The sequence below is a fragment of the Mandrillus leucophaeus genome, unplaced genomic scaffold (genome assembly GCF_000951045.1).
Source record: "Mandrillus leucophaeus isolate KB7577 unplaced genomic scaffold, Mleu.le_1.0 Scaffold262, whole genome shotgun sequence".
Lineage (NCBI taxonomy): Eukaryota > Metazoa > Chordata > Mammalia > Primates > Cercopithecidae > Mandrillus > Mandrillus leucophaeus.
Window position 1 is genome coordinate 3,175,374 of NW_012102721.1, and position 16,691 is coordinate 3,192,064.

The window sequence follows — 16,691 nt, forward strand, 5'->3', positions numbered from 1 at the left end:
AAAAAAAAAAAAAAAAAGTTCAGTGTTGATCCATCACCCACCTAGATATAAGGCACAGAGTTACTGTTCACTGAGCATTTGGCCTTCACTATACTTGTCATTGGGGGGATATAAAAAGTGCATCTAGACCCCATCAGCTTTCCTGGAAGCCTGGACACAAACAAAAATGCTGGAGAGAGTCTCAGATGAACATGGTAGAATGTCACCCAAAGGTGGACAGATCATTACAATGTAATTTGATTTTTGAGGGAGTTGGGGGAAGAAAGAATGGGCTCAGAGGTTGGCTATGAAACAAAGTCCCCGCTTGAAGAACGTAGGTCAAGGCGCCAAGGGGAGGAAGACCCTGGGGGTTGGAACATCTATGTTGTCAGTCTGGAGAATAAAAGTATTATCATTTTCCAAATTAGATAACATCCACTTTCTCTCTGTGCTTTTCAGCAGTTATGGCCATTAAGGACACCATGTTATGTAGCAGAAAATGTGTATGCCAGCGTCGAACCTTCTGTGCTTACACATTTCGGCCAAGTCACTTCGTATTATCTTATACGTGGCCCCTCCACACAACTCAACAGCTCCCCTCCTCTGCTCCACCAATCTGCAGGTCAGCTCGGCCACAGTGGAGCTCTCTCTGTCCCATGTCATTTGTCTTCTTGTTCCTTATTTGACTCTTGCCAGCAAATCTCACCGCTTGATAATTGAGCCAGCTGCCGAACTGCTCTACCAGCTCACATTCCCTTCCCTAGCTTTCATCATCAGGTCCGGTCTTTCACTCCCACATCTTGCCTCATGCAACCACTTTTGTTATTTCTTTAAAATAAAATGTGTCTGATTTATGGGCATGGTTTTGGGTGGGATTCTGGGCTTGCATGGGTGATTCACCATTTTCCTCCCGCTGACTCAGAGCACTCCTGCAACCCAATATAACTTCCTGGTACTGGGTCTACTCTTTTGTCCTGTCCCTCACGCCCCACAGTCATGGAACTGGTGAGAAGGAGTTAAGACACTGAAATCAGTCATGGAAACAGACAATCACTCCGTTCACTCCAGCACATTTCGGTGGTGTTCTCCATGTTTACTGAAATGAATCTGGATGATTCAGGACTGGGAGGGCCAAAGAAGTCATCAATTTTATCTTCGTCCCAAACTAGGAAGTTATACAGCAACACACATGATCTCCGTGGGGTACCCCACTCCCCGTGAGGCTTCCCAGTCGTATCAGGAGACTTGGGCTTGTAGTGGAGAAGGAAAAATAAAGGGTGATAGCGACAGAGGCCATGGCTTTGACACTATCCTTGCCACCATGGGCAAGTTCTTCACACTCTCTGCATCTTGGTACTTTCCTAGTAAAATGTGGGTACAATTCTGACAAAGTCGCCTCCCGGCGCTACTACACAGGTTCTGTGAGAAGGTGCATTTGAACAGCATTAGTTCACGCAGCTGAAGAGGGCATCCCTTTACAGGTCTGAGTTTGCAAGGGTAGTGCCCTGGGCATGGGGCCTCCAAAGAGCTGTGCTGGCTTCCAAGGCTGCTGATGCCTATGCTGACCCCAGTGTTCAGGGGTTCATGAGCCTGTCAGAAATAGGAGGGCAAAGTAATAAATAAAACTACCCCCAAGATGAATCCAGTTATTGTAGCCAACTGATAGAATTTGCCTATACCTGGCTTTATGAATACTTGTCATTCTGTAAATAAATGAAGAGGTAGAGAAAGTTGTTCACAAGAATAAAAGGAAATTGAGTTGGATGGGGGGGTGAGAGGACAGTTGTTTTATATATATATATATACACACACACACACATATATATACACACACATACATACACACACACACACAAATGTATTAAAAGACACCCAACTATCACATACATTGGGGAGTTGTTCTGTTCACATAATAAAGAGCTGTTTTACACGTATACACTCAGTAAGGAGGTAAAACATATAAAGTGCGCAACAGTTCCTGGGACACAGTATGTGCTCCATAGTAACTGCTGGTTATTATCATTGTTTTCAGTATATCCAACACTGAGCCCAGGATAAAATAACACATTTTGCTTACTGGGAAAACAAGATCATATGACAGCACTGAAACTGCTGAGCTGGCAAATGCAAGAGGTCTTCATTCACTCTTCATTCCTAAGCCGGTGGCTTTCATTCCACCTTGATTGAAAAGCACCTGTGCGATGCTTTTAGAAAGAACACTAGACTTAACGGTGCTGCATCCACAGGAAGTCCAGCGCCACTGGAATGGAAAGACGGACGTGGCCACGCGTGAATCCCTTCAAGAGGCTGTGGGTTCCATTTGCACACTATGATACCACAAATACTCCATTACTTTAAGCACCAACACACAATCATTTCCTTAAGGTTTTCATTGGCATCACTTTTCCTCTGTATCTGTCCTAAGGGACTTTATTCTCAGAGATTTTGCAAAAGAGCATGGAAGGAACTTAATTATCCATTTCCTGGTAATTTTCTACATCCATTGTTCCACATTGATTTGCTATCTAAAACCCCCTTTAGGTTGTTTACTGATGTCTTCTCAGCCTGTGGTTTTTCCCTATTTAATACATCACCAAAGGACACAAAGGCTGGGTGACAGTTACTTTCATCAATTCCAACCAATGCGATACTTGGGTTTTGGAAGCAGACAGTGGCAGTCTGAAATGCCTTTTTCTATTGCATCTGGCACGTGGTCACGTGAAGGAATGCACATACCGTATAATCGAATGGCGGTGGTCCTGAGAGGAAGGTGGTGACTTCACAAGGTCTCACAGCAAGACCCATTTTCACATCTCTCTGCGAGTGTGGGGACCCACAGCTCAGATAAAACAAGATGCCTATACTCTTCATTCCCAATATGTCCTAGAAATGGCTGCTCTCAGTAAACAGCATCTTAATAAATAAGCTATCAGTAAAACAAAGCATGTACACATTTAAAAAGAAGTATTTGGGACATCCCACATTAAAGAAATGTGTGAACTTCAATGTATTCATTTGAAGCCTGTGTATCTACAGCCACGTACGGTACATGCACATGGCGATTTTTCTACTTTGGCAATAACTGAGTGAGAAGAAAGGAGGGGTTAGCTAGATATTGAGAATAAGATGGCAGGTCAGATGGGCCTCCGTCAGGACTGTAGGCTAAGAACCATTTGATGGGGATGCATGGAGCCAAAACACAAATGCCTGCAGTGAATTGTGGGAGCGTGTTCAATGGTGTAAGATGCTTGGATGTGCGTAACTTGGAATGAACCATACACAGAAAACACAAGGCTGTCTTTTCCCAAAGGGAGGGAGTCTCCTATTAGATTGGGAAGCCTCCCAGGGAATGATGGGCCCCACAGAGACCACGTGTTGTTGCTGTATAAGGTGGTCTTTCTTCTCCCAGAGGGAGGACACAAAGGATTTACTATTTCTTATTCTCGACCCAGGAACATAGCCTAATAAATAGAAAGAAAAAGAAAGCCTAGCAGCTATTTATTCCTAAGTACAGTAGGATATGCTTCTTTATATCCCAAAATAAAGGAATCTCAAAGACACAAAACTTAAGTATCTCTATTGAAAGATGATTTGATGAATGGTTAAGGGAGGAGTGAAAGCACAAGAGTTACATTTCAGAACTTTCAAAACGCAGAAAGTTTGAAAACAATAAGAGGAAAGATGTTTGAGGAATGAGATTCAGACCAGCTCTGTGGCTTTTGTTCCTCTTGTTCTGTCCACGACTGTTGGTGGCAGTGGTTGGCAGTAGGCATAGAGCTGGCATCAGCCTGTACCTGCACACAGAGGGACTTTGTGATGGAACCGTGTTTCCCCGCTCAGGTCTTCACTACCATGACTTCTAGCAGCCTGCAGTGGTACTATGCTTCCACTTGTGCACTTACGGTTCTGTTTGCCTACAACACCCTCCCTCCAAACATTTATCCTTCTCCCTCATCTCTTCACATCTCACTGACAGCATGGGGACCCACAGCTCAGATGCAATAGGATGGCCATACTCTTCCTTCCCAATACGCCCTAGAAATTCCTGTTCTCTGGAATAGTATCTTAATGTATCAAATAAGCTATCAGTAAAACAAAATATGTACAAATCTAAAAAGAAATATTTGGGACATCCCAGGTTAAAGAAATGTGTGAACTTCAATGTACGCATTTGAAGCCCGTGTATCTACAGCATCGTCTTCAGCACGGGCATGTGGTGATTTCTCTGTTTCGGTAATAACTGAGTGAGAAGAAAGGGTGTCTTTGCACCCAGGTCCACCTCTCAGAGACCTTCACCAACCATCCTGTTTAAAGCATTAAACGGCCTCAACTTTCTATCACCCTCCCTTGAGTTATTTTTCTCTACAACACTTTTCATCAAACATAGCATGTTACATGTTTATTTTAGTAGTTGTCTGCCTGCTCCCACTGCAATATAAGTTTCACCAAGATAGGAATTTTGTCTTTTTAAAATTTTCTGTTGTCTTCCAGCCCCTGGAATAAGCACCAGGCACAGATGAACTCTTAGTACTTCAGTGTTGAATCAAAGAACGACAGCAGCTGGGAACAGTCTGTAGAGAGGTCACCATTCAAGGAAGAAGGGACACAGAGAGGGGGCAGACAAGCAAAAAGAAAGAAGGGAGATCCCATCAAGGGGAGAGAAAGGGGAAAATAAAGAAGAGAAAGGGAAGAGACACAGAACAGAGCCTGGAGGGAGGGAAGTCAGGAGGAAGGAAAAGGACAGGACAGCAGGATCAAATACTGGTGTGCGGGCCAGACACTGGAAACTACTGGATTTCAAAACTCAGTGCCTGCTGGGGAACTTCAGGAAACATGTGTCAGTACATGATGCAGCTGCAAATTGCTACAGAGGTAAAGAAAGATTTAGAAAGTAGAGTTAATGAAAATAATCTAGTTAAGAAAGAAAGAGACAGGGAGGCAGGCAGTCTGGCCAGCCAGCCTCGGCAGCACAGGCCTGGAGAGAAGGCTTGTTACTTTAGCAGTATATGCTGGTGTGTGCGTGGGCAGGTGTGTGTGCGTGTGTGTGTGTGTCTGATTCGTGACTGTGGATTGAGAAAGTGTGGACAGTTATTTCAAGTACACAAGATCTGCACCATGTTTTCTTTTATAAGCAAATGGGAGAAATTAACACTGAATTAAAATGTAATGTGTATTTTAGTTTCTCTCTGTATTTCAATTCCAGGAAATAAATTATCACAATTTTCACAACTTCAATTCATTTAGGGCCTTTTCAGATAAAAATTTTATAATCGCTCAGAATTGCACTTCCAAGTCAAAAGAATTGATCTAAATATGTGCTGCTGACTCAAATAGAGAAGAGTAGGAACAAAGTAAACTCCTTAAAAAAAGTCTTAAGGCATTTAAAAAAACTAAAACAAATGAAAAGCCCTATAGGACCCAAAGACGCAGGCAAAATGAATTCTCTGAAGAGAAAAATGCATTTTGTTCTAATATTCGCTTAATAGATTTTTTTAAAACGTGATAAGAAGATTGAAAGAAACCTGGGTAACTTGAGATAGATTATGCAAATGCTCATTTCATTTTCCTACTTCTGAGTGAGGCCTGGGCACAGTTTTAAAGCTGCAAGCCCCCAGCACTGCCTATCTCTGCTGCCCAGCTGGCGTGCACAACCAAAGGATTATGCATAATATGCACGTAGTTCGTGAAGCAAAGACATTTATGCGGAGCTCAAAGGAATCTGGGATACGGTGGTTCTCGGGGGCTTAGAATAAAGATTTTTAAAATACATTTCCACAATTTTCACCAGCTTATCTCAACCAAGAGGTTAAATATTAGAGAGAGAGAGAAAAAAAAAAAAAAAAGAGAGAGAGAGGGAGGAAGGAAGGGGGTGGTTCACTGCTTCTGCAGCGAGGAATGGAAATAACTTTGATTCTTAGGTTATATTTAATAATCACTAAGGCCCTTCCTCATCTCCTCTTTTTCTGAAAGTGTGAGATTCATATCAGTGAATATTCCATACCAAATTTTACTGTAACCATTCCTTTTTCCAGGGTAGTCCCTCTAACACAGAAAAATATGCCTTGGCATCACTGGGGCTCAGAGGAAGGAAATGAATATACTATGCTATATTTTCATTGTCTCCACTTCTATATCTGTAACTTAAATGACATAACTTGCTAGGAAAAAAAAAAAATACCACGCTAGTCTGAGTATTTTGGACAGGGTCTCATGACTTTTGTTTCACAACATTTCATTCAACAACCACTCCATAGCTTGAGGATACACCCCTCAAAATAAATGTACCTGTCATCAGGGTTCCCAGATCAGAGACAGGCAGCAAATCAAAAGTTCATTAGGAATGGCTGAGAACCCAGGGAGCCACACAGAATGAAGCCCAGCTTTGTCATCTCAGCCCTTTCTCTGTCTGTGGTGAGTTACAGTTCCGTGTATAGACCAAAGACAGGACTCCAAAGAGAAGTAACCCAGAAAATCTACTCTTGCTAGAATGTGAAAATATGAAAAACATAAAGGTTGGGTACTTTTCAAAAATACAAGGAGGCCCTTTTCATTCATACATACATACAGATATAGATTTTTTTTTTCTTTTTCTTTTTTGGAGACAGAGTCTCACTCTGTCACCCAGGCTGGAGTGCAATGGCATGATCTTGGCTCACTGCAACCTTTGCGTCCCAGGTTCCAGCAATTCTCCTGTCTCAGCCTCTCAAGTAGGTGCGCACCACCACGCCTGGCTAATTTTTGTATTTTTACAAAAAACCCCTTACAGACAGGGTTTCACCATGTTGGTCAGGCAGGTCTCAAATCCCTGACCTCAGGTGATCCACCCACCTCGACCTCCCAAAGTGCTGGATTACAGGCATGAGTAACCACGCCTGGCTCCTGTTTTATATTGATAGAATTCTCATTTTAGATCCTATTAAAGTGATATCAGCAAAAGTAGCTATAGTCTTTATTTTCCTGGTGAGAACATTATAGAACTTAGTCTTTCTTCGGTGAGTCCCAGAGATAAAACAGCATACTGGAAGGAAGGAGAAATAAATCACAGCTCTAGTTGCCTTAATCTTTGATATGTAATAAACAAGCAATCAAGGGAGATTCTTTTTTTCTATATTTGCCCTGCTGTGTATGTCAGGTGTTGACTACCCAGGTGTAATCCTGAACTTTCAAATGCAATTTCCCTGATAGTGAGATGTTAACATTAACAGACCCCTGCATATCAATGGACCACGCATAACTTGAACAAATACAATGCAAAGGGTGGTGGTCTGCATGGATTATTTCTATCAAAAATGAACCTATGTGTTCACCATTAGAAGCAGATGCAAGACTATAGCTTAAAAACAAATTATAATTCAAGCTGGAGTTACAAACATTCTGGTTTAACATTTGGATAGCAAAGGAACTCAGAGTTTATAAAATTCAAATTAAATAGACAGTCACAATTCTTTGCAAGCAGTCAGGGTTAATTCAGATCGTTTCCTCGGCTCTTGCATTCCCTGATTTCAAGCACGGCGAGGCTGGGGCTGTAATTACGGAATGGGTAGTACTCACTGTTCACCAGTTGTGTGTAAGCTTTAAACTAATAACTCAGCAATTACGAGAAAAATGAGCAGTAATTACACCCATTTTACTCGCGGCTAGACAGATGGGACATTTTCTCCTCGTTATTGGCAAACTGTCACCACATTTATTTCATTTTTACTGTTTACTATTTGTTGTGCTTTGATTAAGAGTAATTATAGGCTAGAAAAATATGAAAAACATGAATGTTGGGTATTTTTTAAAAATAGAAGGAGGCCCTTCTCCCCATTTTATATTGATAGAATTCTCATTTTAGATCCTATTAAAATGATATCAGCATTCTCAAGATATTTCCAGACAGGCTTCAGTTCTGTGACAGCTTTTCAGCGGGGGATTCCCATGTTTGCTCATTATTTGGGTCATCACAGACCCATAAATATCCTGCATTTTTTTTTTTTACAGCAGCCTCTGTGTCCCTCACACTTGTCCATTTTAGTCCATTTTGTGTCTGGTGATAACGTACAGCAGAAATCCACCCGCCCCTGGGATCCACAGAAGAATCATGCCAAACCACGGCACTGCTACTGTCTTCGCAGCTTTTAGGACTAGGAGCCTATTTCTCTCCCATCACTGTAAAATAATTTTATGTACGTTGTCCAGTAGAACAATGGTGTCGAGAGTTCTTTCTACAACTTCCCTCGGAAGCTTTTTAGTATGTGACATTAGTTTTAAGATCATGTGACACTTAATTTTAGTTCCTGACAAAGTGTGAGCAGTCTTGTTAACACCAGTGGGAAAAATAGACTTGGATTTTGTGCAATCATGTTTGTAGATAGTACTATTAATATTTAATTGCTGTGGGCTAGAAATCTGAATGATTTTGAAAGAAACGTGAATGACAAATCAGTACATATAGAATGATGAGACAATGAGCACAGGTTTTAGTTAATATTAAAAGTGGTATCTATTTTAGAGTGAGCCCTCATGTGTAAAATGATGTGTGATTTATATGATTCTTCCTGACACTTTGTGTGTGTGTGTGTTTGTGTGTATGTGCATGTGTGAGTATGTGTATGTGTATATGTGTGTCATGATTAGCTAGGCTGTGGTTCCAAATTCTAAACCCTTAAAGTTACAGCCCCAAGAGAAATAAAAGCCATCACAGTTCACAACTGTCCTGCATTGAAGCATGATTTCGCAAACAAAAATGCTTTTTCCTTTCATAGAAGTCATACTTGCAAATATATGAGTTGTTTTTGGCATCAGTTTTTCTTAATGGGACGAGGAAAAAAAACATGCCTTGTTCTACACGGGCTCCATATTGATTCATGGAAGTGCCATGTGTTAAGCACCGACTTGCTAATAGCACTGCCTGTGTGGTGATCTGCTGAGCTAGCGCGATGCACAGAATTGATTCATTCCCTTAATGAGCTTTAGATTGTGCTTCTACCAGAATGAGGATGCAAAGCAGGGGCAAGTGTGCAGCTGGAAAACATCCATCTCAAAGCAGCTGCAGAGAGGAAAGTCGAGAAGTGGCAGAAAACTATGGGAAGGTGGGACTTGAGGGGAGAGCTGGAGACAAGGCCACCTTTTCTTTTTCCGAAGATGCTGCAGCTTGCTCCATCCCTGACTTTCTCCTCAGTGGAGGCAGAACAGGGCAGAGTGATGTGCAAACCTCAGTCCCCAGCAATGACCATGTGCAGCATGGAAAACTGGGGTCCCCTCTTGTCTCTGCCCTTACCACGTGGGTAACCCCGACACCACCCCCCGATCCGCAGCTTCTTGTAAACGAGGGGAAGAGATGGAGGATGCAGCCATCTGTGTCTTCATTTGTGTGCAACTGCATTATAAAATTTTAACTAAAAATGTTCCAGAGACAGCAAACAGTGTAAAGCTATTAAGAAAGGCAGCTTAGCTAATGGATAACTGATGACTGATGTGTGTATAAGTGAGAGATGGGGATGGAGATTCTGGAATGCTAGTGAAGGCTCTGGGAGCGCAGGAAAACAGGCCCAAGAGATATGGATAGTGGAAGCTGTCACAGACACATTTCATCTGCATAGGGCTCAATCTGTCGTTAGTAATTTGGATAAATATCCAACGTTTACAGAGAAAGGAAGAAGGCAGAAAAGGAACTACAGAATCAAATAGCTCCCCTTTCCTCTCTGCCACACTCACACTCCACACACACAAAAACACCACACACATACACAACACACGCACGCACACACGCACCAGGGGAGAATGAGATGTCAGAGAAGCCTCAGAACTTCTACAATGTTTTACACAGTACGTGAAAGCAATTTAGGAAAGCATTCCTACTTTCAGAAAGAAATATAAACAGACAGTATTATCTAGTCTATTGTGTTCATTTTGAAAGAGAACAACTGCGTAGGAGCCCTACTGTTTGTGTAAAAAGAGACTCTATCATCATGTAAAATACCCAAACCTAGTGATACATAGGAGAATGATGCTGCATGAAATTTTACATATGTAACTCAGAGTTTATTTTGCCTCTTGCCTTTAGTAAATATGCAAGGGTTTTTCTAATGACATAAACAGAGTGCATGGCAGTGTGGATGAGATGCACAGAGCAAGCCGCTCTAGAATGCTGGTGGCCCCATGGGTGTGGTCTGCATGACGGACGTTTAAATTTACATCACGGCAGCAGCTACACATGTCTTAGACAAGGAAAAGGGAGACAGAAAACAGACATGAGCCGGCCTCCACTAATCGTAGAAAAAGGTATCTTGATTAAGTATTCAGGGTGCTTTATCTTTCTCTAGAAGCTCAAAAGAAGCCTTTTGTTTCTTGTAGTCATGCCCATTTGCCAGATCACATTTAAGTCAAGCAGTTACTTCAGTGAAAACTAACCAATTTGCCTTTGCTGGTTCCAGTTCTTTCTTTTGGTAACTGGCTTTCAAAAGAAGCCGTCTTTTCTCCTTCTCTTAAATATGTAACACAAGAGATTCAACGCGATTGAAAATATCTAAAAGAGAAGTTCTAGAATATGCTAATCTTAAGGCTTGGATTTTCAGATAAGAATTTATTTGACTCCTATTTGGTGGATTTATTTACTCTGACATGGAGAGCCTTACAACACACTGATAAAAGCCAAGTTAATATGTATTTTAAGGATTACACTCATCACGCCTGTAATCCCAGCACTATTAGGAGGCTGAGGCTGGTGAATCACGAGGTCAGGAGTTCAAGACAACCCTGGCCAATATGGTTAAACCCCGTCTCTATTAAAAATACAAAAATTAGCTGGGCATGGTTGCCAGTATCTGTAATCCCAGCTACTCGGGAGACCAAGGCAGAAGAATCATTTGAACCCGGGAGGCAGAGGTTGCAGTGAGCCGAGATCGCACCATTGCACTCCTGCCTGGGTGACAGAGCGAGACTCCGTCTCAAAAAAAAGAAAGGTTACACTCATGTATTCCTGTTGTGGGTTTGGGATGGGAAAATCAAGGCTCAGAGAGGGGAAATATTTGTACAGGGTGATACATCTTGTACTGGCACAGCTGGACCCTGACTGTTGGACTCCACAGCCCTGAAGGAATACAGAGATGAAGACTTCAGTATTGGTGTTCCTCATGATGTAGGCTTCCTTGATGAAGAAGGGCAGGTGCTAGTCTAAAGAATGAAGAAACACTGGAAGAGGAGAGCATAGCAGGGTGACATGGCTGGAACAGGAGGGTCATATCCAGCGCAACCAGGAGGGAGCAGCTGACCCAGGTCATAGTTAAAAGCACCCATTAGAAGCAGCGAGAAATTACACTGGAAAGAGCCACGGTTTAGAACTCCAGCTGCCAGTCTACCTGCCTCAGAATCACCTGGAGTGCTTCCAAAAAGAGAAATCTTTCTGCCCCCACTCACAGGAGTTTTCGGTTCCAGAGGTGAGGAATGAAGCCCAGGGATCTGCCTCTTCACAAGCTCTCCTGTAATTCTATTTTCATTTTTTAAAATTATTTTATTTTTGAGACAAGGTCTTGCTCTGTCACCCAGACTTGAGTGCAGTGGTGTGATTTCAACTCACTGCAACCTTTACCTCCCAGGCTCAAGCCATCCTCCCACCTTAGCCTCCCAGGTAGCTGGGACCACAGGTGCTTGCCACCACGCCCAGCTAATTTTTATTTTTTTTAAAGTAGAGTTGGGGTTCCGCCATATTGCCCAGGCTGGTCTCGAACTCCTAGGTTCAAGCAATTGGCTTGCCTTGGCCTCTCAAATATTACAGTCTCCTGTGATTCTGATGTGTGATGAGAATGAGAATCACCAGGGCAGAGGGCCTCCCAGGAGACCCAGTGATGGGATCTGTATTTGCTTTGATAAGAGCATGGAGCCTGGACTCACGGCTCTGGGATGCAGAGGCTGGGGCTGCTGTGTGTTTCAGGCTCTTGGCACCTGGTGCAGTCTCTGGAGTAAAATAAAAACGTCTTCTAGTAGAAGGACGAGTGGCAGGGTGGGTAGATGAAGAAACTGTAGAGAGTAATATGATAAAATTTCAAATTGCAGCTCAGATCTATAGGAATAAGATCTGCCTGATGGCTACTGCCTGTAAATACACAATGTTTTTCCTACTGTCTTGAACTGAGTAAGAGAGATTAATATCTCAGCTCTAAGTCACACTTGGGTGGCCTTCAGTAAGGGGCCTGACTTCTCCTTGTTTTATTTTCTCTAGCTTGGAGAAGCAATATATTTTACAAGTGAGCAACCTGTTTGAGAATAGGAATTTTGCAAACATCAGAGGATCATGGTCAAATTATTGTAGAAAACCCTGGTTTAAATTCAGTTTCACAAGCTGCTCAGGAGGACTTCAGAGCATTAACTATGCACTGAGAAGCTCTCAGGGGAGAAACTACCTCCACAGGACACCCACCAGCATTTCAGAGTGGACTACAAAGTCCTGGCTTGGGATGGCAGAGGTTCAACTAATTTGGTGTGTCAGCCAAGAGTAGACGCTTCTGCTTTGCTGTTGGATGAACGGTGTCTCACCAACAAAATTCATATATGGAAGCCCTCAGTCTCAGCAGAGTCAGATTTGAAGACAGAGTCTTCAAGTTAGAATGAGGCTGTTCAAGTGAGCCCTAATCCAATGTCTGGTGTCCTTATAAGAAGGTTGGTCACACAGAGAGATACCAGGGATGTGTGCACAGAGGAAACACCAAGTGAGCACACAATGAGTACGCAGCTATCTGCAAGCCTTGGAGAAGCCAAACATGCCAACACTTAGTCTTGGACTTCCAGGCTCCAGAATGTGTGAAAATACATTTATGTTGTTTTTGTCACCCAATCTGTGGTATTTTGTTATGGCAGCATGAGCAGACTAATCCATACTCCATTCCATCCACATTTGCTCAACTGAGACCAGTAGGCTCACCACGCATAAAAATCATGGTACACCTTGTTAAACTTCCAACTTCCCAAGCCTCAGCCCAGACATTCTAATTCAGTTGGTCCAAGACTGGGATTCAGAATGTAGGTGACTTCAGAACTCTGCCTAGAGAAACACTGATTTCACAGCTTGGCAGAGTGAGCAGAGCCAGAACACAGCAGGTGCTTAATAAATGCTTTCTGAATGGATGGGTTGATGGGTGAACAAGCTTTTTCAAATAAAAGAGTACAAAGCCAAACTCAGATAACTTTATGATGTTTCTCACTTCAGCAAGCAGTGTTTGGTGAGTCAAGTGGTTTATCTGTAGTTGGGACCCTAATCAGAGTAAATGAAAATAGAAAATGGATAGCTAACCAATGGTGAGGCAGGAGAATAGTGTTTAGGGTAACCAAGGGTTAAGGCATAAGCAAGAAAATAGCAGGTTCAGCCAGTTCTAGGAAAGATTAGACAGCACTCAGGCCACATCCTCACTCCCGTGATGACAAGACAGAAGTTTCCACCTCAGCCTCTGGTCCACTATGGGCCAAGTCTTCACTTCAGCCTCTGATTGGTTGTGGGCCAATCTTTCATAGAGGGTGACTAACTGGAGGCCTCGAAAGGGCACCTAGGGGTGTTACCAAATTCTTTTAGCTTCACAGAAACCCTAAAGAACATTGCATTCAGGGATCTTGAGCTGCTTGCTTGAGCCTGCTCCCACTCTGTGGAGTGTACTTTCACTTCAATAAATCTGGACTTATGCTACTACTTTCATTGCTTCATTCTCTTGTTGCATTGTTTGTGGATTTTGTTCAGTTCTTTGCTCAATGCACCAAGAACCTAGACAACTCACAGTCAAAACCTTCCATCCTTAAAATCTGAGGAGACATATAGTCGTTCTTTTTAAAACACAGTTTTAAAATACAGTTGCCAAATTTTAAAAATTGTTTTCAAGTAACGAAAGCCAAGCACTCATACTCTTCTATCAAATTTTGCAAGTAAAGATTCAAGAAAAAAAAAAGCTTTATTTTATTCCAGCTTCAGGTTTTGGCCACAGAATACACATACTGGGGACTGTCAATCAAGGACACTTTCCTAGCACAGCCTAGAAAGCGCACAATGGGCTCTTTCAAGAATAATTAATGTACCCTCTCCTTGCATCCTTTCTCCCTAATATTTCATTTCCCTTCTTTCTGTGGTGGTAGTCTGATGTCCTGAAAACCACAGCAATTACAGAAAATGTTCTTGAGCATAGAAATAACAATCAGCCCTGTTTCTCATGGTTTTGATGACTGAATGTGCTACACAGGCATTCAAAACCACAGAAATGTAGTTACTGAATGAAAGTCTCCAATAAAGAGCAGTGTAAATCATGAACCAAGAGTAAAAATGTTGTATTAGACATGATGATACATAAAGATGAAATTCTGGATTGTAGAAGGCTGCTAATTGAATTAGCATAAAGGAGTGAAATTTGGAACTGATCCATATTTGTAGAATCATGTGATGCTTTAATTCAGTTTTTTTTAAAAGGCATTCACTATTTGCTAAAGACTTATATCTATCAGTAGTATGAGAAGAATATGTAGGAAGATTCCTAAATCTCATAGCAATCAGGCAGGCATACATGGTGCCCTTCTTCATGTTTTATATTAGAAATGCACTATCCAATTATCTATCTGAGGTAAATACTCCAGTAACTCACAAAACACTGTGATGTGTTTTAATGGTATTGGGTCATGGGTCTAAAAAATCAGGTGGTTTTTTAGACCCACATTATACAATTATTTTACCATATTCACTTCTAAATTAATTTCAATTTAGAAAAATGGAAAAATTGAGCAAAAAGTATTTTGTTGTGTCCAGGGAATGTTCCAAAACAATAAATTATTTAAATTGTCTTGGGACATTAAAAATATTTCCTCCATAAAATATAACAGGTACAGAGTGAAAAACAACACAAGTATTAGAATCTAGAGCCTTCAGCCTATAAAATTAACTGCATTAAATGAAAATATATCGTTCTTGGAGGCGGTGGGGGCAGATAAAGTGCCACCGTGCAGTTTGAGCCAATGAAGGGAACAGGCCGTGAAACTAGGTTTGCAAAGAAAGACACAAGGTGGAACATAAGGCCTAGAACTTAATCCTGAAAATCACTGAAAGAAGTGGCTCTTGGCTGTAATCCCAGCACCTTGGGAGGCCAAGGTGGGTGATCACAAGGTCAAGAGATTGAGACCATCCTGGCCAACATGGTGAAACTCTGTCTTTACTAAAAATACAAAAATTAGCTGGGTGTGGTGGTGGGCACCTGTGGTCCCAGCTACTCGGGGGGCTGAGGCAGGAGGCTTGAACCTGGGAGATGGAGGTTGCAGTCAGCCAAGAGCTCGCCACTGCACTCCAGCCTGGCAAGAGAGTGAGACTCCGTCTAAAACAAAAAGAAGTGGCCGTTCACCTGATATCATGAATGCTGATTTCTTTTTAGCAAAGAGAACATGCCATTGATCAATCTGGAGTCCATGATGTTGCCCACTGAACTTCCTGCAAACTTAGTTTCCGTTCTCTAGGAATATTCTAGCTTTTCTCTCTTGGATGAAATATAATATTTAGAGATAACAGAAATAATAACTTCCAACATGAAGTATGTAAAAGCAGAGTGGCTGGCAGAAAGGACTGCAGCAGAAAATGTAACACGAAATTAACATATTAAGTAGAAAGTTGGTGTGTAGTTGAATTTCAGTAAGGCTGACTGGCCTTGCTCAGCTGCCAGGGAACACTCTCAACTCTTCTTTCCTGTCTCTTCCAGGTCCTCTAGGGGCCCTGGACCATCTCCCGGGTCCCATCAGAGCTGAGAGCCTCCATGCCCCACATGCATGACTGCATCCACTTGCACACATAGCTCCGGTCCAGTCTCCAAGGGTTTCTATCAATATTCTCTTCCAAAGTTTTGGTTTGCTCTCTGCTATCATTCTATACATTCTTGCCAAGAATTTATAACTTCATAAAGATACAAAGTTGTTTAAATTTTGCTCTGGGATTTTGGAGGAGGAAAAGTTCAAGCCACAAATATGCATGGGGCTATGCAAATTATTGTGAGAACAAGTTTTTCAGTCCTATTATCATCACTTTATTGATGGCTGAATTGGAGGAGCTGTTAAAGTTCAGAAGACTGGCATTCACCGCGTGCTGTTATAAGGATGTCTATGCTAATCATAGCTTACAAAGACCAGTCAATTTGCTCCTAAATTATAACAGCAACAATCTTTGCCTTAGTTCCTGTGTGGGTGAGCACTGTTTCGATATTTATATCTTTACTTCTGGAACGTTTAAAACTCTTCTGTAATATATTTTTCCATCAGATATGGTTGAGAAAATAATTATAAATAGCCTATTAAATGTTACAAAACAGTAAAAAATCTGATTAAACATCAATCCCAGATTAAGAATATAATGTAAGATTTGATGGATTATGGCTAATTTTATGCAAGTTTTTATGATTCTAAAATAATGGACCACTCAGAAATTCCATTACAGAAACCATAGTCCAAAGTCAGGTTCTCTTGTCTAAAATAGCAAAATATCTAGGGATAGACAAAAATTTAATAGTGCTACCACAGTTATAAGACAAAGTCTTTGGTATGGTTAGGATAAAAACTATGTATTATTTGAGAAATTATGTCCATTCAAAATATTCCTTCTAGAACTACATACCTTCAAAACTCATCAGATAATAGTAGCTGATGGCTATTTTTCACTTCATAATGCAGAAACCCTAGGACCTTTCAATATTAATACAAACGTGGCTGCTTTATATAACGCCTCA

General features: G+C 41.6%; 1 protein-coding gene and 1 long non-coding RNA gene across 2 annotated transcripts in view; both read right to left on the bottom strand.

The window, feature by feature from the left end:
- LOC105542581 overlaps positions 1 to 150 on the bottom strand; it is a 12,601-nt gene extending 12,451 nt beyond the window's left edge. The window contains exon 1 of the long non-coding RNA XR_001006498.1: positions 42 to 150. This is a non-coding gene — a long non-coding RNA (uncharacterized LOC105542581). The remainder of the gene's footprint in view (positions 1 to 41) is intronic.
- The window catches only part of DSCAM (Down syndrome cell adhesion molecule), a 909,566-nt gene that overhangs the window by 662,062 nt on the left and 230,813 nt on the right, over positions 1 to 16,691 (bottom strand). The gene's annotated exons all lie outside the window — the stretch shown is intronic.